Raw genomic sequence first — 27,984 nt, 5'->3', positions numbered from 1 at the left:
GTGAGGAAATGGTACAGACTTTGGTGAGGTCTGGGGAGGAGAGAAACAGGAACACTGCTGGAAAATACTAGAATTGAAGGAAGCTTGAGATGGAAAAAACTCACACATCCAATAAGAAAACCCAGGCCCACGGAAGACTGCCATCTTCACTCGGTTTTTACCACTCTCCCTGTCCAGTCACAGACTGCCAGCAAGGAAGAACAAGGCTTCTAATACGCCCACCTCACACCAACTGAGAAAAGACGATAATTGTTCAACAGGTGCCAGTCAAACCCTGAATCTGTGGCTGGCCGGGCGCTGGGTGCTCCCCTCAAGGGAGGGAGAGAAGCATGTAAAACTTTAACAGTCCTATAAATACCCCACAGATGAAAGAACCGTCAAGGAAACAGCCCAGACTCCTAGGGAAAGCAGGCTTCCAACTGGAAGGAGAGAAGGAAGAAAAGCACTATTCATTGTATCAGGAAAGGGCAGAGCTGTACAACCAGAAAAAAAGAAGCAGGAAAAATGGAAAATGCAAGGTAGCACCATCTAACAAAGACGCTGGGCCTATTCCAGTAAGAATGTTTCACACTGGCTGTCATAGGGTTCCCTGAAGGTAAGGCAGATGGCTGTGTTTTCTGGTTTATTTCACATCAGTCTAAAACCTTGTCTCAACCTCTATTAAATATTAAATGTTTCCCGTAAAAGATACTGCATTAGTCAGCTAGGGTTGCCATTACAAAGTAACAGACTGGGTGGCTTAAACAACAGACATTTATTTCTTCACAGTTCTGGAGACTAGAAGCCAAGATTGAGGTGTCGGCAGGGTTGGTTTCTTCTGAGGCCTCTCTTCCTGATTTGCAGATGGCTGCCTTCTGTCTTCATCTTCACAGATCTTCCCTCTTTACCCATCTAAGTCCAAATTTCCTCTTCTTACAAGGACTCCCTAATGACCTCATTTAACTATAATCCCTTCTTTAAAGGCCCTATTTCCAAACACATTCCTAGTCTGAGGTGCTGGGGGTTAGAACTTCAACACAGAGATTAGTGGGGACACATTTTAGTCCATAACAGATGCCCATCTTCTTTCTTGCCTTAAGAAGTGTGGACTGGGCAGGTCACCTTCACATGAGTTGAAGTGTGTATAGCCACATAGTCAGGACAATCAGGACAACGTGTGATTCCCAGAAAGAACAGTCATCTCAGAGGTCCATCAAGATACATTTGGCAAATTCAAGAAAACAAATGCAAATGTTTGGAATTATCATGTGCTTCTCACCACCACTTTTCAGTTAAGTCTATTGCTGAAAGATTACACTAGCCTACTGGAGCTTGATGATTCTATCTTCTAAATTGATGGAAGAGAAAAAAAGAACATCCCCCAAATACATAGCTTGGAGAGAGAAATTAATTAACGTGCCATGTTTCGGCCAGAGCAAGACGGGACAAACAAAAGCCTGAAAAGAAATCAACTTGTCTTCTGCACCTGGAATCCCCCACAGGGTTCCTGGATATTGTTTCTTTTGACAGATGGTCTTTCATCTTTGGCAAAGAAGTACAAGAAACTTCAGACAGCGCAGATATTCCTCCATCTTTGCAAGGAGGGCAGGCCATATCTTTGGACCAGGAACTCTTCATTGCTTCAACACAAAACTAAAATATAGGTGAAGGCTTCTTCCTTCCACCCCTCCCCTGATACCCGATAGTGCTCAGCATAGCCTCGGGTCGTGGGCTATACATCTCCAGAAGTATCTGGGTTTTGAGGGTGGGGACTGCCCTTCTCGCCTCTGTATCTCCCACACTGAGCAGGGTGGTATGTACGTAGTTGGCATTCAGTCATTATTTTTGAATGTGTAAGTGAATGAGAGAATGAAGTCCATAAACAAGGAACAAAAGGATCAAAAAATCCTTTACCCTCTTTTTAGAAGCTTAGGGAAAACAAATTTATGGTTCTGTCTTGGATGTCAGGGGTTCTTCCAAATATATTGGATGCCCACATATTTCCAGAGCAGTTAACAATCAGACATCCTTCACTCCTCCAAAGGCCCCTTGAGTTTCACAGAAGCCCAAGATGTCCCCTAACAAATGGAGAGAGAGCTCAAATAACCCACCAGCAGACCTAGAGGTGGTAAAATAAGTCAAGTGCTCCTCTTTTGGCCTAGATCCAGTCACCAGACTATGACTCTTTCCCAAAGAACCCCCTTCCCGAATGCCGAGGACACTCCAGGGCCAAAGAACCTGCCCAGAAAGGCACATTCATCTGAGCATGGCTGCAGTTCTCCTGACACCCTTACTAGTGGGGGTCCCAAACTTCCAATGTCCCCACTGGGTCACCAAGAGGTGAGTGGTTCCTTTATGGCACGTCAGCCATTCCTTGGACTTCCACATGTAAAGTAGCCTTGGGCTCCACCAGGATGAGCAAACCAGTCAAACAGCAGAGGGAATGGAAACCCTCGTTACGCCAACTCGCAAATTCACTAAAACCCCCCACTCCCAATTTCCTGTGGCCTCCCTCTGTCGTCCTGTGGCTTCCCCTAAAGTCCAAGTAGGGAGCAACCACATAATCACACTGGCCTTCATGAGTTCAAGCACTGAAACTCCTCCCCACACCCTGGCCTCTGAACATGGAATAGCTCCATTTGGTAAATTCTTTTCCAAACAGCCACCTGACTGACTTGTCCTCACAACTCAAATGCCGTTTCCTCAATGAGGATGTCCTTGGACCCCTTCACCTAAGTCACCAGAGCACACTTCTCTTTTCCTTGGAGCACTTAACCACAATTTGAAATAATTTAACTGCTCTGTGTTTAATAACAGTCTCTTCCACTCTACAGGAAGCTGTGAGAACAGGAATCATGCCAGTTTATTCATCGCTCCATACCTAGTGCCTAGCACATAGTAGATGTTCAGTAAATAGTTTTTTTGAGGGGAGAGTGGTCTTACCACAACCTCATTTTATTTTATTTACTTTCATTTATTTTTTAAACTTAATTGAAGTATAGTTGATTTACAACGTTGTGTTAGTTTCAGGTGCACAGAAAAGTGATTTAGTTATACATACACATGTATTCATTCTTTTTCAGGTTCTTTTCTCATATAGGTTATCACAGAATACTGAGTAGAGTTCCCTGTGCTATACAGTTAAGTCTTGTTGGTTATCTTACATATAGTAGTGCGTGTACGTTAATTCCAAGCTCCTAATTTAAGCCTCCCTGCCATGTTTCGCCTTTGGTAATCATAAGTTTGTTTCTGATACCTGTAAGTCTGTTTCTGTTTTGTAAATAAGCTCATTTGTTTCTTTTCTTAAAATTAGATTAAAAATATGGAATGCTTCATGAATTTGTGTGTCATCCTTACACAGGGGCCATGCTACTCTTCTCTGTATTGTTCCAATTTTAGTACATGTGCTGCTGACACAAGCACTAAAGAGTTTTAAAATAAGTGAAAGAAGAAATGGAAGAATATTAGACTTCTGTAGTACTATGATAAGTATTTCCTCGATTTTATCACTTTTTTTTTTGCGGTACGTGGGCCTCTCACTGTTGTGGCCTCTCCCGTTGCGGAGTACAGGCTCTGGATGCCCAGGCTCAGCAGCCATGGCTCATGGGCCCAGCCGCTCCGTGGCATGTGGGATCTTCCCGGACTGGAGCACGAACCTGTGTCCCCTGCATCGGCAGGCAGACTCTCAACCACTGCGCCACCAGGGAAGCCCCCATCACCTTTTAATTGTATTTGATGTTTAAATCTTTACCCATGCTTTTACCATAACTTTTTGGTGTCATTTCTGAGTCTCTGTCATTGAATAGAGGGTTTTAATGCCTTTATATTTATTATAAAAATGATAATTTTTTATCTTCTGTCATGTTTTTAGTTCCTTTTCTCTATTTTCCTATGTGAGCTATATTTCACTGAGTTTATCATCTCCAGTACTTAGGAAGAAATTCTACAATAAGCTATCCTTACAATCTTAGGAAACATCCTTTCCATGTCAAGAACATAGTAGAACTTTGGCTTTCCCTTTGGGCAGAGAAGAATTTAACATCCCTTTTTTTCTCCCAGATTGCTTTCCACTTTTCTTTTCTTTCTTTCTTTCTTTATTTATGGCTGCGTTGGGTCTTCGTTGCTGTGCGTGGGCTTTCTCTAGTTGCTGTGAGTGGGGGATACTCTTTGTTGCGGTGTGCAGGCTTCTCATTGTGGTGGCTTGTCTTGTTGCAGAGCATGGGCTCTAGATGCGCAGGCTTCAGTAGCTGTGGCACACAAGCTCAGCAGTTGTGGCTCACGGGCTCTAGAGAGCAGGCTCAGTAGTTATGGTGCATGGGCTTAGTTATTCCACGGCATGTGGGATCTTCCCGAACCAGGAGTCAAATCCATGTCCCCTGCATTGGCAGATGGATTCTTAACCACTGTGCCACCAGGGAAGTCCCCCACTTTTCTGATTTGAAAATATTTCTTAAATTTGAGGTACAGAATATTATTAAAGTACTTTATATTTTACACCTTTCCTTACTTTTTACAACAGCTTTATTGAGATATGATTCACATACCATACAATTCATCCATTTTAAGGATACAATTCAATAGCTTTTGGTATATTCTCAGAGTTGCACAACCATGATGACACAAATAGACCATTTTTATCACCCAAAATGAAACATTATACCCATTAGCAACCACTTCCCATTTCGTCCTCTACCACCCCCGCCCTACGAAATCACTAGTTACTTTCTGTCTCCATAGGTTTGCCTATTCTGAACATTTCATATAAATAGAATCATTTAATATGTGGTCTTTTGTTTCTAGCTTCTTTCTCTTATGAAAGTATTTTCAAGGTTCATCCATCCAGAATGTATCTGTACTTTATTCCTTTTTGTTGCCAAATAAGATTCCATTGCATGGAATACCACTTTGTTTTCCATTCATCAGTTGATGGACATTTGGGTTGTTTTCATATTTTGGCTATTGTGACTAATGCTCCTATGAACATTCACGTATAAGTTTTTATGTGAATAAATGTTTTAATTTCTCTTGGGTGTATACCTTGGAGTAGAATTGCTAGGTCATGTCGTAACCCTTTGCTTAAACTTTTGAGGAACTGCCAACCTGTTCTTCAAGTGTCTGTACCATTTTATATTCCCAGCAGCACCATATGAGGGTTCTAATTTCTCTACATTTCCACCAACACTTGTTATTGTCCATCTTTTTTATTGTAATTATCCAAGTGGGTACGAAATGGTATCTCACTGTGGTTTTGATTTGCATTCCTCTGGTGTCTAATAATGCTGAGCATTTTTTCATGTGATCATTGGCCAATTATATGTATATTCTTCAGAGAACTATCTTTTCAAGTCCTTTGTCTACTTTTCAATTGAGTTGTCTTTTTATAGTTGAATTATAGGATATATTCCAGATACAAGTCCCTCATCAGATATATGATTTGGAGAAATTTTCTTCTATCATGTGAGTTATCCTTTAACTTTCTTGATGGTATCCTTTGAAGCACAAAATATTTTAACTTTGATTAAATCCAATTTATCTTTATTTTCTTTGGTTGCTTGTGTTTTTGATATCATTCATATCTAAGAAACCATTGCCTAATTCAAGGTCATAAAGATTTATTCCTATATTTTCTTCTAGGACCATGATAGTTTTAGCCCTTACATTTAAGGGAAGGTCTTTGATCTTCCCTTAACTTTTTAATTATTGCTTTCCATTTGGAACTGTATTTGCATCAATTAGTTAGGCTTAACTCTGTTAAACCAGTTTCAATCATCCACATCAACTCTTTATATCATGCCCTCCCTATTTCTAATCTTTTAATTTTGCTTCAGCTCATAATCAACTGCAATTATGTTTTAAAGAAATCCTTCCTAGAAGGACAAGCAGGGTGTCTGGTTTCTAACCTCTTACATATCTAAGAGCATCAGGTGCCCTCACAGGTGAACAACAAATTGTCTGAGTGTCATATTCTTGGAGCACAGTCACTTTTTTTTTTTTTAATAAATTTATTTATTTATTTTTGGCTGCACTGGGTCTTCGTTGCTGCACGTGGGTTTTCTCTAGTTGTGGCGAGCAGGGGCTACTCTTCGTTGCGGTACATGGGCTTCTCATTGCGGCGTCTTCTCTTGTTGCAGAGCACAGGCTCTAGGCACGTGGGTTTCAGTAGTTGCAATATGCAGGCTCAGTAGTTGTGGCTCATGAGTTCTAGAGTGCAGGCTCAGTAGTTGTGGTGCACAGGCTTAGTTGCTCCACAGCATGTGGGATCTTCCCAGACCAGGGCTCGAACCTGTGTCCCATGCATTGGCAGGCGGATTCTTAACCACTGCGCCACCAGGGAAGACTGCACAGTCACTTCTTGTCCCAACACTGCAGTCCTGGCTCCACTGTCTTCTAGGACTTAGTATCATGGACAACTCAGGCCTGCCAGATTTTTGTTTCTTTTAAGTAACCTGTTTTGTCTGCTTGAATACTGGTATAACTTTTCCTATTATTCTTATAATTCACAAATTTTGCCAGAATAAATAACTGTGGGCCTATGTATATGAATTTTGATCAAAACACAGTAAGCCTTTTATCCGGTAAACTGAGATTTTTTTAAACCTTCCAGAAAGTCTTCATTCATTAAAAATCTTTGATGAATGCCCCTATCCTAACTTGAGCAGAGGGGTTCCTTCTACAGAGATTCTAAAATTGGACTTACATTTTCTGTACCCCATTTCTATCACTTCCTTTCTCACCACTCTATTCTTTCCTTCCTTTGCCCCCAAAGAAGCATGTCACATTTATTCTCTACATCACTAATTCAAATGTGTAATGTTGTTTCAATTCCGTAGTGCCTCCCTTGTAGACTTTAATTCTGCTACAGCAAACGAGTTTTATAAGCTTTCATTATCTCACCAGTTCCCTTTTAAGTTTACTGTTTTTACATCTCATTCTGCAGTTCTTATGGCTTTTGCTTCTTAAAGTCCTATCTTCTTTTTTTTATGACTTCTGACATCTGTTTAGGTCCAAATGTTCTCTTTTTTATTGAAGTATAGTAGATTTACAGTATTGTGTAGTTACAGGTGTACAGCAAAGTGATTCAGTTATATATATGTATTTTCAGATTATTTTCCATTATAGATTATTATAAGGTATTGAATATAGTTCCCTGTGCTATACAGTAAATCCTTGTTGCTTACCTATTTTATATATAGTAGTGTGTATATGTTAATCCCATAATTTATCCCTCCCCACCTTTCCCCTTTGGTAACCATAAGTTTGTTTTCTAAGTCTGTGAGTCTGTTTCTGTTTTGTAAATAAAATCATTTGTATTATTTTTTAGATTCCACATATAAGTGATATCATACAATATTTGTCCTTCTGTCTGACTTACTTCATTTAGTATGATAATGTATGATAATGTCTAGGTCCATCCATGTTGCTGCAAATGGCAATGTTTCACTTTTTATGGATGAGGAATATTCCATTGTATACATACACCACACCTTCTTTATCCATTCACTTGTTGATGGACACTTAGGTTGCTTCCATGTCTTGGCTATTAGAAATAGTGCTACTATTAACATTTGGGGGGCATGTATCTTTTCAAATTAGAGTTTTCATCTTTTCTGGATATATGCCCAGGAGTGGGATCACTGGATCACATGGTAGTTCTGTTTTTATTTTTTTAAGGAAACTCCATACTGTTTTCCATAGTAAAGCCTTATCTTCTTACATCCCATTAGGATACCGGTTTTCTAAAATTTATTCTGGTCCTGAAATAAACCCTTTCCAAAGATATGTTTTCTCTGCATATCCTTTCCCTTATAGGCTACAGTATTTGAACTCAGACCCTCAAATGGGTTTTCTGTACATACTCAAATTGCAGTGAGGAGAGGTCTACCTAAAGCCAGCACCAAGACTTGGGTGAACAGGTCTCCCTTGATCACAACAGTCAGCATCCCATCTCAAACCTGCTACTAGAGGACAGGCAGACAAGCACGATGTTCAGTAGGCATCTGTGTAGTCGGCTCTACCAGGCTGTGGTGGGATCCTGTACCTCCCCAGGGAGCAGTACTGTACATTCTGAACTGACGGGACACTTAAATAGGGATCTACAGGCCTCCTTCTGTCCACAGGGCAATGCTAGATACAAAGTACCAGCAACATACCTCCTGCCATACCTCCCTCCAGGGCTGCCCTGGAGTTAGCTGTAGAATGGCTATAAAACAATGGCTAATGCCAAACCAAGAGGAACAGCCAGCAAGTTTCCTAAGTATCATAAATCTTCTAAAATTCAAAGCCAAGGACAAACAAGAGATGGGAAAATATTTCTTCTGGCTCTCTTTCAGACAGGTAGGATTTGGCCACTCTGAAAAGCCCACTGACTACCCTTACCAATCCAGGTCCACTGTTATTTATAGTTAGTGGAAAGTCCTTGCCAATTTTGACAACAGTTTGACTATCTCCTTCATTTTTCTAAATATGTTTTTGCCTTTTTCTGTCTTCATACGGGTTGTAGTGGAAGGACTGCTTGATAGTTGCAGGGTGAAACCCGAGGCCACGCTGTAAGCATGCTTTGCAATGCGCGCAGTGCCCTTGTCATCCAGAGATTAATAAGAGAGCATTTCTATGGCCTCCTAATCTGAATGTGTCACCACATCCTGGGTGATTTATTTTAATCTGCTGCCACTGGTCTCCTATAACAAACTCATTTGGACTGTCCTAAGCTCTGTAGCACAGTCTTTACAAGAAGCTCAATGAGCCATAAGTCCACCAACCTCAGCATTCAATTCCTGAGAGACAACGTTCCCACATGGCAAGTCCAGACACTGACAACATGTTGGGAGCTGAGATGCCCCAGTACCTCCTCAGGACATTCAGAGGAGTCACACGCTCTCTCTTTTTATGGTACTGCTCTGCCCTATCTTTTAGAGACAGGATAGCCCCTTCACCTCCTCCCTCCCCCACCTTCTTGTCCTTTTCACCCATATTTATTGCACGTCCTTTCTGAGCCAGGCTCACATCACTTCTGCTCTGATCCTGGCACACCTGAGCCAACCAGTCACTGCACAAGACTGGCTCGTACTGAGTGGCCCTTGGGCCATCCTGTTGTGAGAGGGTGCCTCCCTCCACGAGGTGCATGGTCAGTTTCTTTGTCTGATATGATTCCAGTTACTGCATCCCTGGAAACCAGACCCATCACACTGATTTTCTGCTCTAGAAGCCTGTAAGGGCAGACCAACATAAAGTCACCAGCCCAGCAAGCCATCTTCCAGGGCAAATTCTGCCACCATAGAATCCTGATCACTTGTAGCAGGATCCTGACCTATGGGGACCACACTGCATCATCAATCAGTACAGTGGTCTGAGATCAGCTCTGGATATGCCTTTGATTTGAAATCATATCTGCCTACACATGCCCAGCAGGAGCTTTGGACAGGGCACCAGCAGCTACATAAGCCCACCAGTTGTGGCCCTGATCCCATCACAGGTCAACTCACTCCCTGCCTGGATGCTGCATGAGAGAAGATTAAAGTTCAGCCAGAGGAATCCAGAGGTCAGCTGCTACTGCCATGACCAACTTGTTTCCCAGCTCTGGGAATAACACCAATTAGTTTTCTTTCTGGAATGTCCCCTTTCAGGGCCACTTACCCTGGTCAGCATTAGAAAAAACCCACACTCCCTGTCACGCCCAACAGTAGGCCTCTCTTGCTTTGAGAAGTCTTCAAGGAATCTTAGATCATAGACTGCACTTCCAGAAGATCCATTTCAATGCTGCCCAATTTCAGTCAATCACCTTCACAACTATGCTGCCACGGCAAGCTAACCTCAGATTTCTAGAGTTCCTGCCACAGCATGAAAGAGCCATTTTATGACAACTGTGGTTCCCAAACTGACCACTTTTCTCTTGCAGCCCATGAGTTCCACTTTCAGGACAAGAGTGAAAACTGACATTTGAGCCACTACTCTCTCATTCCTTCCCATCCTAGCTCAGACTGATGGAAGCTCCACTCCAGATGAACATGACAAAGAAGCAGAGCTCCTCCTCCCCTCAGCTGCCAATCAAAGGATATGGTGCTTTACCAGGAGGGGTAGGCCACCATCATTTCTCATCTCCTCCAGTCCAAATTGAAGACTCTAATTTCCTGATGAGTGCATCTAAAAGGTTAAGATTCCATTCTTTCACCCAGCTCCCCTCATAAGAAGGAGGTTCTAACCCAGGAAAATACTGGGGGCACCAATCACCGTCATATAAGCTTGCTCACAGGGCAGATATTCTATGTCAGGAGAGGCAACCTGAGAAGACCAGAGACTACCAACTCTGCCTATTGTCCAAAGTAGTGACTAAGAGATTTTCCCCAAAGACAGAGGTAGTCCATAAAATCAAAGAGCTTCTATGCTCTCCCCAAAAGTACTGGCATTATTTGAAATAAAGTGTGGGAAGTTCAAGCCTACAGGCACTCTTGAAAACAATAACAATTTTAGCAATAAGCAAATATGCGGCTGGCAGCTCCTCTTAATAAAGAGCAATAAATGACAGGTCAGGTAGTTCATCAAAGAAAACAGGAAAAGAGAGCCCTCTTGGGGTTAGAACAGACCTCAGAGACTTGCCACAAAAATGACCCCTTACTGAATTTAGTTGGGCCAAACGGCAGAGCCATGTATGTCTCAGGCACTGTTGAAAACAATAGAGCAATCAGTCAGCAATTAATGAAGCACACCAGCTGGATGTGATACCAAAAAAGGCAGACAGCTTAATAGAGAGATTAGGGAAAGAGACAAAGAGAACCCCGATTAAACCACTGTCATGTAGGGTGACTGTACATATATGCCCCAGGTTGCTCCCTCTGAGAGTGGCACTAAAGGAAAAAAGACATCACCAAAATAGTCTGAATCACTAAACAAATAAATAAGCAAACAACAACAAAAGAAGACCTGAAGAAGTGATAAGGAACCAGTATCCAGGTTCCTGAAATTATTATAAAATGTCCAATTTTCAACAAAAACTATGAGACACAAAAAAGAAACAGGAAAGTGTGACCCACATGTAGGGAAAAAAATCAGGCACAGAAACTGACTGTGAGAGAACCCAGATGACAGATTTAACAGGCAAAGACTTAAAAACATCCACAATAAAAATGTTCAAAGAACTAAAAGAAACTATACTTAAAAATGTAAAGAAAGCTATAATGACAATGTCTCATCAAATAGAGAATATCAATAAAGAGACAGAAATTACTTTTTTTAAAGAAGTAAACTGAAATTCTGGATTTGAAAAGTACAATAACAAAACTGAAATTTTCACTACAGGAGCTAAAACTATATTTAAACTAGTAGAAGAAAGACTCAGCAAATATAAGGATATATTGATAGAGATTATACAATCTGAAGAAAAGCAGAAACTGACCAGAGCCTCAGAGAAATGTGGGACACCATTAAGCACACCAACATAATTCAATGGGAAGGAGAGGAGAAAGAGAAAGGAATAGAAAAAAATTTGAAGAAACAATGCCTGAAAACTTGCTAAGTATGATGAAAAACATAATTCATCCAAGACACTCAACAAAATCCAAGTAGAATAAATACAAAGAGATCCACACCCAGACATACGGTAAAAATGATGAAAGTCAAAGAAAAAGAGAAAATCTTGAAAGCAGTAAGAGAAAAATGTCTCATCATGTACAAGGTGCCAATAAGATTAGCACCTGACTTCTCATCAGAAACAATAAGGCCAGAGACAGCTGGATGACATATTCAAGGTGCTGAAAGAATTGTCAACCAATAATCTTATATTCAGCAAAACTATCCTTCAAAAACAAAGGTGAAATAAAGATATTCTATGATAAGCAATAACAGAGAATTTGTTCCTAGCAGACATTCCGTGCAAGAAATACTAAAGGAAGTTGTTCAGACTAAAAGAAAGTACCCCAGGGGCTTCCCTGGTGGCGCAGTGGTTGAGAGTCCGCCTGCCGATGCAGGGGACATGGGTTTGTGCCCCAGTCCGGGAAGATCCCACATACTGCGGAGCGGCTAGGCCCGTGACCCATAACTGCTGAGCCTGCGCATCCGGAGCCTGTGCTCCACAACGGGAGAGGCCACAACAGTGAGAGGCCCGCGTACCGCAAAAAATAAAAATAAAAAAATAAAAGAAATAAATAAAAGAAAGTACCCCAAACGACAATTCAAATCCACAAACACAAGGAAAATAATAGAGTTGAATATGTAATTAAAAGAAACAGTATAATTGCATATTTCTTCCCCTTTTTCTCTTAACTGATTTTAAAAGAAATTGTATAAAACATTATTTACATAGCTGTATTATCAGGCCTTTCACATAGAGAAAGATAATGTGTTTGACAAAAAAAGCACAAAAGAGATGGGTGTTAGCAAAGTTGTCTTGGGGTAGGAAAATGATAACAGATGATAACTCAAATCCACAGGAAGAAATGAAGAGAGCAAGAAATGATGAAAAGGAAGGTTGATATAACAAACTCTATAGACTTGCTCGATTTTTCCTTTCTCAGCTTCTTTAATACACATAAAATTATGTGAATTAAGAAAAATTATACTAACAACAATTCATTGTTGGGTTTGTGATATGTGTATAATATATAAACATAAAATATATATTATGATATATATTTATAAACAATAATAGTTCACAAAAGAGAAAAGAGAATAGAGCAATATAGAGGTAATGTTTCTATATCTCACTGGAATTAAGTTAGTAAATCTGATGTAGATTCTGAGAAGTTAAGATATAATATGGTGGAGTGAGACCTTCAAGATGGTGGAACAGTAAGACGTGGAGATCACCTTCCTCCCCACAAATACATCAGAAATACATCTACATGTGGAACAACTACAGAACACATACTGAACGCTGGCAGAAGACCTCAGAGTTCGCAAAAGGCAAAAAAAGCTCCCCATGTACCTGGGTAGGGCATAAGAAAAAAGAAAAAACAGAGACAAAAGTATAGGGACGGGACCTGCACCTCGGAGAGGGAGCTGTGAAGGAGGAAAAGTTTCCACAAACTAGGAAGCCCCTTCACCGGCAGAGACGGGGGTGGACAGGGAAGAAGCATCAGAGCCATGGAGGAGAGCGCAAGCAACAGAGGTGCAGTGGGCAAAGCGGAGGTATTCCCGCACAGAGGATCGGGGCCGACCAGCAATCACCAGCCTGGGAGGCTTGTCTGCTCACCCACCAGGACGGGTGGGGGCTGGGAGCTGAAGCTTGGGCTTTGGAGGTAAGATCCCAAGGAGAGGACTGGGGATGGCTGCATTAACACAGCCTGAAGGGGGCTAGTGTGCCACAGCTAGCCAGGAGGGAGTTCGGAAAAAGTCTGGAACTGCCTGAGAGGCAAGAGACCATTGTTTTGCGGTGTGAGAGAAGAGGGGATTCAGAGAACCGCCTAAACGAGCTCCAGAGATGGGCGTGAGCTGCGGTTATCAGCATGGACACCAGAGACGGGCATGAAACACTAAGGCTGCTGCTGCACCCACCAAGAAGCCTGTGTGAAAGCACAGGTCACTATCCATACCTTCCCACCCGAGAGCCTGTGCAGCCCGCCACTGCCAGGGTCCTGTGATTGAGGGGCAACTTCCCCGGGAGAATACATGGCGCTCCTCACACTGTTGCAACGTCATGCTGGCCTCTGCCACCACAGGCTTGCCCTGCATTCTGTACCCCTCCCTCCCCCCGGCCTGAGTGAGCCAGAGACCCCTAATCTGCTGCTAGCGTAACCCTGTCCTGTCTGAGCGAAGAACAGACACTCTCAGGGAACCTACATGCAGAGGCGGGGCCAAATCCAAAGCTGAACCCCAGGAGCTGTGTGAACAAAGAAGAAAAAGGGGTATTTCTCCTAACAGGCTCAGGAGCAGCAGATTAAATCTCCACAATCAACCTGGTGTACCCTGCATCTGTGGAATACCTGAACAGACAATGACTCATCCCAATATTGAAGTGGTGGACATTGGGAGCAAACGATATATTTTTTTTTTCCTTTTTCTCTTTTTGTGAGTGTGTATGTGTATGCTTCTTTGTGTGATTTTGCCTGTATAGCTTTGCTTTTATCATTTGTCCTAGGGTTCTGTCTATCTGTTTTTTGTTTGTTTTAGTACAGTTTTCAGCATTTGTTATCATTGGTGGATTTGTTTTTTGGTTTGGTTGCTCTCTTCCTTCTTTCTTTTTTTTTTCTTTTTTTATTACTTTAAAAATTTCTTATTTTTAATAATTATTTTTATTTTAATAACTTTATTTTATTTTTTCTTTCTTTCTCTTTTTTCCCTCCCTTTTCTTCTGAGCCGGGTGGCTGACAGGGTCTTGGTGCTCCAGCCAGGTGTCAGGCCTGTACCTCTGAGGTGGGAGAGCCGAGTTCAGGACATTGGTCAACCAAAGACCTCCCGGCTCCACATAACATCAAACGGTGAAAGCTCTCCAAGAGATCTCCATCTCAACGCTAACACCCATCTACACTCAATGACCAGCAAGCTACAGTGCTGCATACCCGATGCCAAACAACAAGCAAGACAGAAACACAACCCCACCCATTAGGAGAGAGGCTGCCTAAAATCATACTAAAGTAACAGACAACCCAAAACACACCACCGGACATGGTCCTGCCCACGAGAAAGACAATATCCAGCCTCATCCACCAGAGCAGAGGCACTAGTCCCCTCCACCAGGAAGCCTACACAACACACTGAAACAACCTTAGACACTGGAGGCAGACACCAAAAACAATGGGAACTACGAACCTGCAGCGTGCGAAAAGGAGACCCCAAACACAGTAAGTTAAGCAAAATGAGAAGACAGAGAAACACACAGCAGATGAAGGAGCAAGGTAAAAACCCACCAGATCAAACAAATGAAGAGGAAATAGGCAGTCTACCTGAAAAAATTCAGAGTAATGATAGTAAAGATGATCCAAAATTGTGGAAATAGAATGGAGAATACGAGAAACGTTTCACCAGGACATAGAAGAACTAAAGAGTAAACAAACAATGATGAACAACACAATAAATGAAATTTAAAATTCTCTACAAGGAATCAATAGCATAATAATGGAGGCAGAAGAATGGATAAGTGACCTAGAAGATAAACAGTGGAAAAAACTACTGCCGAGCAGAATAAAGAAAAAAGAATGAAAAGAATCAAGGGCAGTCTCAGAGACCTCTGGGACAACATTAAATGCACCAAAATTCGAATTATAGGGGTCCCAGAAGAAGAAGAAAAAAGAAAGGGACGGAGAAAATATTTGAAGGGATTATAGTTGAAAACTTCCCTAATATGGGAAAGGAAATAGTCAATCAAGTCCAGGAAGCACAGAGAGTCCCATACAGAATAAATCCGAGGAGAAACACACCAAGACACATATTAATCAAACTATCCAAAATTATATACAAAGAAAAAATATTAAAAGCAGCAAGGGAAAAACAACAAATAACACACAAGGGAATCCCCATAAGGTTAACAGCTGATCTTTCAGCAGAAACTCTGCAAGCCAGAAGAGAGTGGCAGGACATATTTAAAGCGATGAAGAAAAAAAACCTAAAACCAAGATTACTCTACCCAGCAAGGATCTCATTCAGATTCAATGGAGAAATTAAAACCTTTACAGACAAGCAAAAGCTAAGAGCACCACCAAACCAGCTCTACAACAAATACAAAAGGAACTTCTCTAGGCAGGAAATACAAGACAAGTAAAACACCTACAATAACAAACCCAAAACAATTAAGAAAATGGTAATAGGAACATACATATCAATAATTACCTTAAATGTAATTGGATTAAACGCTCTACCAAAAGACACAGACTGGCTGAATGGATACAAAAACAAGACCCGTATATATGCTCTCTACAAACACCCACTTCAGACCTAGGGACACATACAGAATGAAAGTGAGGGGATGGAAAAAGATATTCCATGCAAATGGAAACCAAAAGAAAGCTGGACTAGCAATTCTCATATCAGACAAAATAGACTTTAAAATAAAGACTATTACAAGAGACAAAGAAGGACACTACATAATGATCAAGGGATCAATCCAAGAAGAAGATATAACAATTGTAAATATTTATGCACCTAACATAGGAGCACCTCAATACATAAGGCAAATGTTTACAGCTATAAAAAGGGAAATTGACAGTAACACAATCATAGTAGGGGACTTTAACACCCCACTATCACCAATGGACAGAACATCCAAAATGAAAATAAATAAGGGAACAGAAACTTTAAATGTTACATTAAAAAAGATGGACTTAATTGATATTTACAGAACATTCCATCCAAAAACAACAGAATACTCTTTCTTCTCAAGTGCTCATGGAACATTCTCCAGGATAGACCATATCTTGGGGCACAAATCAAGCCTTGGTAAATTTAAGAAAATTGAAATTGTATCAAGCATCTTTTCTGACCACAACGCTATGAGGCTAGATATCAATTACAGGGAAAAGTCTGTAAAAAATACAAACACATGGAGGCTAAACAATACACTACTAAATAACCAAGAGATTACTGAAGAAATCAAAGACAAAAGAAAAAAATACCTAGAAACAAATAACAATGAAAACACGACGATCCAAAACCTAGGGAAGGCAGCAAAAGCAGTTCTAAGAGGGAGGTTTACAGCAATACAATCCTAACTCAAGAAACAAGAAACATCTCAAATAAACAACCTAACCTTACACTTAAAGCAATTAGAGAAAGAAGAAAAAAAACACCTGCAAAGTTAGCAGAAGGAAAGAAGTCATAAAGATCAGATCAGAAATAAATGGAAAAGAAATGAAGGAAACAATATCAAAGACCAATAAAACTAAGAGCTGATTCTTTGAAAAGATAAATAATATTGATAAACCATTAGCCAGACTCATCAAGAAAAAAAAGGGAGAAGACTCAAATCAACGGATTAGAAATAAAAAAGGAGAAGTAACGACTGACACTGCAGAAATACAAAGCATCCTAAGAGATTACTACAAGCAACTATATGCCAATAAAATGGACAACCTGGAAGAAATGAAAAAATTCTTAGAAAAGCTCAACCTTCCAAAACTGAACCAGGAAGAAATAGAAAATATAAACAGACCAATCACAAGCACTGAAATTGAGACTGGGATTAAAAATCTTCCAACAAACAAAAGCGCAGGACCAGACGAATTCTATCAAACATTTAGAGAAGAGCTAGCACCTATCCTTCTCAAACTCTTCCAAGATATAGCAGAAGGACAGACACTTCCACACTCATTCTACGAGGCCACCATCACCCTGATACCAAAACCAGACAAGGATGTCACAAAGAAAGAAAACTACAGCTCAATATCACTGATGAACATAGATGCAAAAATCCTCAGCAAAATACTAGCAAACAGAAACCAACAGCACATTAAAAGGGTCACACACCATGAACAAGTGGGGCTTATCCCAGGAATGCAAGGATTCTTCAGTATAGGCAAATCAATCAATGCGATACACCATATTAAAAAATTGAAGGAGAAAAACCATATGATCATCTCAACAGATGCAGAAAAAGCTTTCAACAAAATTCAACACACATTTATGAAAAAAACCGTACAGAAAGTAGGCATAGAGGGAATTTACCTCAACATAATAAAGGCCATATATGACAAACCCACAGCGAACATCCTCCTCAATGGTGAAAAACTGAAACCATTCCCAATGAGATCAGGAACAAGACAATGTTGCCCACTGTCACCACTATTATTCAACATCGTTTTGGAAGTTTTAGCCACAGCAATCAGAGAAGAAAAAGAAATAAAAGGAATCCAAACTGGAAAAGAAGAAGTAAAACTGTCACTGTTTGCAGATGACGTGATACTATACATAGAGAATCCCAAAGATGCTACCAGAAAACTACTAGAGCTAATCAATGAATTTGGTAAAGTAGCAGGATACAAAATTAATGCACAGAAATCTCGGCATTCTTATACACAAATGATGAAAAATCTGAAAAAGAAATTAAGGGAACACTCTCATTTACCATTGCAACAAAAATAATAAAATATCTAGGAATAAACCTACCTAAGGAGACAAAAGACCTGTATGAAGAAAATTATAAGACACTGATGAAAGAAATTAAACATGACATGATGGAGAGTTATACCATGTTCTTGGATTGGAAGAATCAACATTGTGAAAACGACTATACTACCCAAAGCAATCTATAGATTCAATGCAATCCTTATCAAACTACCACTGGCATTTTTCACAGAACTAGAACAAAAAATGCACAATTTCTATGGAAACACAAAAGACCCTGAATAGCCAAAGCAATCTTGAGAAAGAAAAATGAGGCTGGAGGATCAGGCTCCCTGACTTCAGACTATACTACAAAGCTACAGTAATCAAGACAGTATGGTACTGGCACAAAAAACAGAAAGATAGATCAATGGAACAGGATAGAAAGCCCAGAGACAAACCCACGTACATATGGTCACCTTATCTTTGATAAAGGAGGCAAAAATATACAATGGAGAAAAGACAGCCTCTTCAATAAGTGGTGCTAGGAAAACTGGACAGCTACATGTAAAAGAATGAAACTAGAACACTCCCTAACACCGTACACAAAAATAAACTCAAAATGGATTAAAGACCTAAATGTAAGGACAGACACTATCAAACTCTTAGAGGAAAACATAGGCAGAACACTCTATGACATAAATCACAGAAAGTTCCTTTTTGACCCACCTCCTAGAGAAATGGAAATAAAAACAAAAATAAACAAATGGGACCTAATGAAACTTAAAAACTTTTGCACAGCAAAGGAAACCATAAACAAGACAAAAAGACAGCCTTAAGAATAGGAGAAAATATTTGCACATGAAGCAACTGACAAAGGATTAATCTCCAAAATTGACAAGCAGCTCATGCAGCTCAATATCAAAAAGGAAACAACCCAATCCAAAAACGGGAAGAAGACCTAAATAGACATTTCTCCAAAGAAGATATACAGATTGCCAACAAACACATGAACGAATGCTCAACATCATTAATCATTAGAGAAATGCAAATCAAAACTACAATGAAGTATCACCTCACACCAGTCAGAATGGCCATCATCAAAAAATCTACAAACAATAAATGCTGGACAGGTTGTGGAGAAAAGGGAACCCTCTTGCTCTGTTGGTGGGAATGTAAACTGATACAGCCACTATGGAGAACAGTATGGACGTTCTTTTAAAAAACTAAAAATAGAACTACCATATGACCCAGCAATCCCACTACTAGGCATATACCCTGAGAAAACCAGAATTCAAAAAGAGTCATGTACCACAAAGTTCATTGTATTTATAATAGCCAGGACATGGAAGCAACCTAATTGTCCATCGACAGATGAATGGATAAAGAAGATGTTCATTGCAGCTCTATTTATAATAGCCACAATGTTCATTGCAGCTCTATTTATAATAGCCAGGACATGGAAGCAACCTAAGTGTCCATTGACAGATGAATGAATAAAGAAGATGTGGCACATATATGCAATGGAATATTACTCAGCCATAAAAGAAACAAAATTGAGTTATTTGTAGTGAGGTAGATGGACCTAGACTCTGTCATACAGAGTGAAATAAGTCAGAAAGAGAAAAACAAATACCGTATGCTAACACATATATATGGAATCTAAAAAATAAAATGGTTATGAAGAACCTAGGGCCAGGACAGGAATAAAGATGCAGACATAGAGAATGGGCTTGAGGACACGGGGAGAGGGAAGCATAAGCTGGGATGAAGTGAGAGAGTGGCATAGACTTACACGTACTACCAAATGTAAAATAGCTAGCTAGTGGGAAGCAGCCGCATAGCACAGGGAGATCTGCTCAGTGCTTTGTGACCACCTAGAGGGGTGGGCTAGGGAGGGTGGGAGGGAGACGCAAGAGGGACGAGATATTGGTATATATATGTATATGTATAACTGATTCACTTTCTTATAAAGCAGAAACTAATACACCATTTTAAAGCAATTATACTCCAATAAAGATGTTAAAAAAAAAGATAATATGGTAAGTCCTATAACAACCATTAGGAAAACATTTCAAAAACATATAGTAACATAATAATTAAAAGCATTAAAATGTTACCCCTAGAAAATATTCATTAAATTAAAAACTAAAGCAGAAATGGAGTTATAGAGGAATAAAAAAGGTAACAGACGCATAGAAAACAAAAACTTAAATGGCAGACATAAATGCAGCTACGTCAATAATAACATTAGATGTGAGTGGATTAACCAACTGAGATTGGCAGAATAGATTTTAAAAATCCAACCATATGCTGTAGACACCGTATACACATTACATTCAATGATACAAATAGGTTGAAAGTAAATGAATGGAAAAGACATATCATTCAAACAGCAACCATAAGAAAGCTGGAGTAGCTGTATTAATATCAGACAACTTAGATAATAAAACATAAAGTGTTATTGGCGATAAAGTGGATGTTATTAATGATAAAAGAGTCGATTCATCAGGGACATGAAACAATTATAAACTTACGTGCACCTGACGGGACCCCATAATATATGAAAAACAAACAAAAAAAATTTGAAGAAAGAAATAGATAATTCAACAAAATACGTAGAGACTTTAAATCAATAACTTAACCTTTTACCTCAAGACATTAGAAAAAAGAAGGGCAATCAAAATCCAAAGAGGAAGAGGAAGAAAAGAAAAATTAGAGAAAAAAATTATTGAAATAATAGAAAAATAAGAGAAAATCAACTAAACCAAAAGTTGCTTCCTTAAAAAATCAACAAAATTAACAACATTTAGCTACAACAAAATTAACAACATTTAGCTACAATGACCAAGGGAGAAAAAAAATAAAAGACTCACATGTGAAAGAGGGAATATTACCACTTATCTTACAGAAATACAAAAGATTATAAAGGAATACTGTGAACAACGTATGTCAACAAATTAGATAACATAGATGCAATGAACAAATTCCTAGAAAGACAGAAACTACAAAAACTTACTGAAGAAAAATATACACTCTGAATGGACCTATTATAAGTAGAGTTTGAATCAGTAATTTAAAACCACCCACAAAGAAAAGCCAGGCAAAGATGGCTTAGCAGTAAATTCTACCAAACATTTAAACAGGAATTAATACCAATTCTTCACAAATTCTATCAAAAAATTAGAAGAGAAGGGAATACTTCAAAACTCATCTTATGAGGTCAAAAACAGACAAAGACATCACAAGAAGAAAAAAAAAACGCTACAGACCATTATCTCTAACAAATATAAATGCAAATATCCTCAAAAAATACTAGCAAACTGAACCCAGCAAGATATAAAAAGGAATATATACTATGACAAATGGTATATATAATGGTAATGGGATTTTTCACACGAGTGCAAAATTGATTTGACATCCAAAATCCAAAAAATGTAATACCAATCTAATACCAGTAAAGGACAAAAACCACATGATCATCTCAACAGATACAGAAAAACCATTTGACAAAATTGAATACCCTTTCATGATTTAAAAAGAAACAAAAAAAGACAAATACTCAACAAACTAGGAATAAAGAAAATGTCCTCAACCTGAAAAAGAGTATCTACAAAAAACAGACAACTAACATCATCCTCAATGGTGAAAGACTGAATCCTTTCCTCCTAAGACCAGGAACAAGAGAAGGATATTGTTTCGTGCCATTTCTATTCAACATTGCACTGAAGGTTCTATCCAGGGCAATTAGGCAAGAAAAAGAAATAAAAGGCATTCAGATTGAAAAGGAAGAAGTAAACCATCTCCATTCACAGATGGCACAACCTAGTATACAAACACTGCTAAGGAATCCACTACAACTATTTGAATTAATTAATGAGTTCAGCAAGACTGAAGGATGCAAGATCAATAAACAAAACTCTATTGTATTTCTATAGTAGCAGTGAACAAACCAGAAATGTAATTAAGAAACAACTTTTTACATTAGCCTCAAAAAGAATAAAGTGCTTAGGAATAAATTTAACAAAAGAAGTGAAAATCTTATTCTTTGAAAGAAGTTAAAGAATACCTAAATGCACATGTTTATGAATCAGCAGACTTAATACTGTTAGGATGGCAATACTTCCCAAACTGATCTACAGATTTAACGCAATCCCTATAAAAATGCCACCTGGCTTCTCTACCGAAATTGAAAAGCTGATCCTAAAATTCATATGGAAATTCAAGGGACCCAGAATAACAACAACAGCAAAAAAAAAAAAAAAAAATGAATGACTTCACACTTCCCAATTTCAAGTCTTACTACATACCTTAAGTGATCAAGACCATGTGGTACTGGCATAAGGATAGTCATATAGATCAGTGGAAGAGAACTGTGAGTCCAGGAATAAACCTATACATTTTGGGGCAATTAATTTTGACAAGAGTGCCATACCACTCAATGGGGAAAGAATAGTCTTTTCAAGAAGTGGTGCTGGATATCAACACGCAAAAGAATGAAGTTGGACTCCTTCCTCACACCATATATAAAAAATAACTGAGAAAACCTAACTGTGAAAGCTAAACTACCAAACATAAATGTAAATCTTTGTGACCTTGGATTAGGTAATGGTTTCTTAGATATGATATCAAAAGCATTAGACTTCATCAAAATTAAATTTGGGAGCTTCAAAGGATATCATAAAGAATGTAAAAAGCAAGTACAGAAAATGTTTATAAATCACATACAGTCACTTTTCATTATTTACGTATTCCATGTTTGCAAATTCACCTATTTGCTTAAATGTATAAGAAAACCCAAAATCAATACTCATAAAACTTTCACAGTCATTCACGGACATCTGCAGAGTGGCAAAAAAATCTGCGTCACCCAACATGCACATTCCCAGCTGAGGTCAAACAGCAATTCTCTGCCTTCTGATTTTGCTATTTCAAATGGCTCCTAAGGGTAGATCTGAAGAGCTATCTAGCATTACTAAGTGCAAGAAGGCTTAGCACATCTATGATGTGCTTTACAGATAAACTTCATTCAGACATGAGCTATAGTGCTGTTGCCCATTAGTTCGATGTTAATGAATGAACAATGTACATTAAATAAGGTATCTTTAAACAGAAACATACCTAAGACAAAGTTATGTATGGATTGGTTGATGAAAATGTGACCAGAAGCTCTCAGGAACCTAACCCTGTATTTCCCCCAGGAGCAACGGTTCAGTATCTGGTAATTCAATGTTCACAGAAACTTTACAGAACTTAACTACCACAAATAATGATAATTAACAGTATCTAATAAGAAGCTTGTATCTAGAATACATAAAGAACTCCTACAACTCAACAATAAGACAACCCAATTTTAGAATGTTGCAAAGGATCTGAATAGACAGCTCTTCAAAGAACATATGCAAATAGCCAATAAGCACATAAAAAGATGCTCAACATTGTTACACAGCAGGAAAATGCAATTCAAAACCACAATGAGATACCAGTTCATACCCACTAGATTGGCTCTAATCAAAAAGATGGACAATAACAAGTGTCAGCGAGTGAAAAAATTAGAACCCTCATACATTCCAGGGGGAAGGTAAAATGGTGAAGCCATTTTGGAAAACAGTCTGGCAATTCCTCAAAAATTTAAATGCAGAGTTACCATATGACCCAGCAATTCCACTCTTATGCATATACCCAAGATAAATAAAAATATATGCCCACACAAAAACTTGTACATGAATGTTCATAGCATCATTATTCATAATAGCCTTAAAGTTTAAGCAACTCAAATGTCCATCAATTGATGAATGGATAAACAAAATGTAGTATATCCATACAATGGAATATTATTCGGCAATAAAAATAAAGTACTGATACATATTACAACATGGATAAACCTTGAAAACATCGTAAGTGAAAGAAGCCTGTCTCAAAGGACCACATATTGTATGATTCCATTTATATGAAATATCCAGAACAGGCAAATCCATAAAGACAGAAAGTAGATTGATTTCCTAGGGCTGAGGGGTTTGGGGATAATGGGGAGTGATAGTTAATGGATACAGAGTTTCTTTTTGGAATGATGAAAATGTTCTAAAATTAGTTATGGTTGCACAACTCTGTGATATATGGAATTGTACACTTTAAGTAGGTAAACTATATGGTACATAAGCTATATTTTTAAAGCCCTTATTTAAAAAATCTACCAAAATAACAGGAAAAAAGGGCTTCCCTGGTGGCGCAGTGGTTGAGAGTCCGCCTGCCGATGCAGGGGACACGGGTTTGTGCCCCGGTCCGGAGCAGCTGGGCCTGTGAGCCGTGGCCGCTGAGCCTGTGCGTCCAGAGCCTGTGCTCCGCAACGGGAGAGGCCACAACAGTGAGAGGCCCGCATACCGCAAAAAAAAAACAAACAAAACTGTATGAGCTCAAAAAAATATTTGCCAAACATTTATCTGATAAACGACTTGTAGGCAGAGTATCCAAAGAACTCCCAAATCTCAACAATGAGAAAAAATGGGCAAAATATTTATGCAGACACATTGCCAAAGAAGAAATATGTTACAATCACATGAGATACTGCTACAACTCTATCAGAATGGCTGAACCTATAAAGACTATCCCAAGTGTTGAAAAGATGTGGAGAACTGGAATTCTCATAAAGCACTGATGGGAATATAACATGGTATGACTACTCTGGAACTCGGTTTGGTAGTTTCTTAAAACGGTGAACATACACCTACTTTATGATCCAGCCATTCCTCAACTACATATTTATCCAGGAATTATTTTAAGTCTGTAAAAAGACTCAAATATTCATAGTAGCTTTACTTGTTATAGCCAATAACTGGAAACAACCCAAATGTTAATCAGCAGGTGAGCAGATAAACAAACTGGATCATCCATGTGATGGAATACTACTCAGCAACAAGAAGGAATAAACTGTTAATACAAACAAGAACTAGCAGTTGGTAGTTCTACCTTCAAGTCATTCACCCCCAGGGCCAGACATGTGAGTGAAGGAGTTTCCAGATCACTCCAGTCCCCAGACCTCAGGTCTTCCCAGGTGAGGCTGAGACCCTGGAGCAGAGACAAGTTAGTTCATCCATGCTCTGTCTGAATTCCTGACCCACAGAGCATATTAAAATGGCAGTTTCAAGCCACTAAGCTTTGGGGGTAATTCGTTACATAGCAATAGAAACTGATCCTGGGGTAAATGTAGTAATGTGCTGGTTTTCTCCCATGCTGAGCTAGGTAGAAACTCATATGTCCTACCATATTTCCAAAGTCCAAAGCACCTACCTACACTACGTGAGCCAACCTGGGTTTATGCACCTGAGCCTCCTACAAGAGCACAGCCTCTTTTAAAGCAACACTCTTAGAACAGCCTCTCACCTAAGCATAGCCCCCAGCTTGAACATGACTTCTTTCCTCCACTGCCCTCGGGAGAATGGAGAAGGCGGCTAAGAGAGGACAGAGTCAGGGACTGAGCAGCACTTCACAGACACCCCTGGGTAAAGGCCACCTCGGGAGTCTGCTCAGGAGAAAAAGGCAGAGATTGACACATTGATCTATGCCATCTTAGGGAGCATCTGTAGCTTTGCCCCATCATGACAATAGAATGCCTCCTTGCCACTTGGGACCACACAAAATCGATGGGGCTTCTATCAGCAGCCCCACCCAACTACCACATGCTGACCACATTATGTGGACAGAAGAGAGAATGCCACTCTTCAGACGGTGACTGGGTCCAGGGATGGGCATGTGACCCAAGCAGGACCCTGCAAGTCATTTTATGAAGTCTGATGTGACTGAGTTCCTGGACACTAAGAACTGCATAAGTTGCAGGGGACAGGAGCCACTTTTCATATTGTCAGAGATCTGCCTGAGAATGAAACCAAGATAGAGGGAAACAGAGGCAAGTGATGGCAGGAGAAAGCAACAAAGTTCCAGCTACATTACTAAAAAAATCCTGGGTCCAGTCATGACTGAAGCTCATATTACCTGATACACTTTTCACATGAGACAATAATTTTTTTTTTCTACCAGTTAAACCTGGCATACAGCCGTGCACACCTGCTGTGGTCACACCTGAGTAATAATCTTGACCATACATAAGAATGCCCTAACAGGGCCCAATAACCATAGATCTGACCTAGATAAACAATTATGCTCTTTTATGAAAAATACAGAAGCAACCAACAAGCACATTATGAGAAACTGGTCCACACCCTGCCAAAAAGTTCTCCCCTTTACAGAAGGATTCACTCCAGATTTCCTTAAAATGATAAGTTCATGTACTTAATTTAAAATTTGGTTCACTTTGCAAAACTCTCACTTTTTAAACAACTTTTCAGTGACATGTATTACCAAAAACATTACACCCTGGAAGAGAACAATCTCCTACTTTTTTCTCCACATACACAGACAATTTACACACACACACACACACACACACACACACACACACACGTACACACACCCCACAAAATGTTTTATAGTAGAGCTTTGTCAAAAAGTTATTTTAAAACATTTTATTTTATCTGGCAGCCAGAAATGATGTTCAGTTGTCTGGAACATAGGCTGTAACAGGCTGCTTGTCACAGACAACTGGAAGGGAAAAAAGCAGAAGATGACAGTTGTAAATCTCAGACTCCCCAGAGACAAAGCAAGTGGCCAAATGCCATCATTCAACGCTGCTCAAAGTCTCAGCCTCCTAAAGAAAGTGCCTGCACGATTCACACTGGCGGTAAGTAAATGAGCGTTGTATTCTTCCTGCAACTTGAACAGTTTCCTTCTTTTCTTGCTATTGCTAAATGCCTTCCCTTTTTAGGTAGTTACTGGTGTATCAGAACTCCAAGTAACTACTCTTTAATATGGTTGAAACTGGGGAGATTGGGATTGACATATATATACTAATATGTATAAAATGGATAACTAATAAGAATCTGCTATATAAAAAAATAAATAAAATAAAATTCAAAAAAAAAATATGGTTGAAACTGGAATATCTTCAAGAAGTCTGTATTGTCAGCAATGGAATCATGAAGAAAAAAAAAGTCCTGGGAAAGGAAAACAGAACCCTGGCTTAGCTACCCAGCTCTGCACTGCTTCCCCTCCCAGCTGACTTCCTCCACTGGATGATCCAGAATGGAGTCCCTACTGCAGCCGAACAGGGCAGCAGGAAACACCACCCTTGGGATGCAGGGACAAGTCTCACCCACCTGGGCACACACCCCTTAGATGCTCAGCATCCTGGTCAGACAAGGTGAAGAAGCCACACTAGATTCAGGGCCATGAGTCCCTGCTCTTGTTTCATCCCAAGTCACTGTGTCCCCAAATCTAGCAATTGCCAGGCCTTTACTACAAGCAGGGCATTTTGCTGGGGAACACTGTGATTTTTCACAACACAGGTGTCCCCAAACAAGGGACGTTTATCACCACACGATCTCCATTTTCCACCAGGGCTAGAAGCTGCATACCAACAGAACTTCCCCCTGCTGCTGCTGCCCCCCAGCTGTCTGCCAGTGACCATACTGTGGCCAGCCTCAGGATGGGGTCTCTGTGACAATCTCAGAGGGGGCCCAAATCTGAAGGAGAGGTACCTGCTCAAGATCACATGATATGTGTGCATTTTAAGCCAGGCCTCGAGGGCAGGCCTGCCTGATTCTGGTCTCTGCACTCACTACCCTGGCCACCATGGAGCCCTCTCCATGGCTACAAGATCTCTGAGCCCTAGATCTTGAGAAGGTGGCAGGCATGCAACAGTGTATGAAGGGACAGACAGCATGAGCTGCCCCCCTTCTCTGGAACAATCTGCCCTGTAAACCCACTGAAGTCCAGCCACATTCACAGCTCACCCCATTCCCCAGTGAGTTCCCAACCCTCACCCCATCCTCTCAGAGCCCTGGGCCCCCCTCCTAGTCCACCCTGGGCCAGGGTGCCCAGAGTCTGTGGGACTCAGACATTTCCTGGAGCTCTTTCTCCACGCTCCCCCACTATCCACCGGAGTGTCCAGGATCACGTGAACACCGAGGGAGAAGAAATGCACTTGGA

The 27,984-nt window shown here is 39.9% G+C and overlaps 1 protein-coding gene and 1 non-coding gene across 8 annotated transcripts in view; both read right to left on the bottom strand.

Annotated features, from left to right (window-relative positions):
- Window positions 1-27,984, bottom strand: part of ADAMTS17 (ADAM metallopeptidase with thrombospondin type 1 motif 17) — a 349,273-nt gene that overhangs the window by 288,475 nt on the left and 32,814 nt on the right. The gene's annotated exons all lie outside the window — the stretch shown is intronic.
- On the bottom strand, window positions 3,296-3,402 carry LOC132506384 (U6 spliceosomal RNA). Its single transcript, XR_009535812.1, has one exon. It is a non-coding gene; the product is annotated as a U6 spliceosomal RNA (small nuclear RNA).

The sequence above is a fragment of the Lagenorhynchus albirostris genome, chromosome 1, assembly GCF_949774975.1.
Source record: "Lagenorhynchus albirostris chromosome 1, mLagAlb1.1, whole genome shotgun sequence".
Taxonomy (NCBI): Eukaryota; Metazoa; Chordata; class Mammalia; order Artiodactyla; family Delphinidae; genus Lagenorhynchus; species Lagenorhynchus albirostris.
This window is presented reverse-complemented; position numbering and strand designations above follow the sequence as displayed.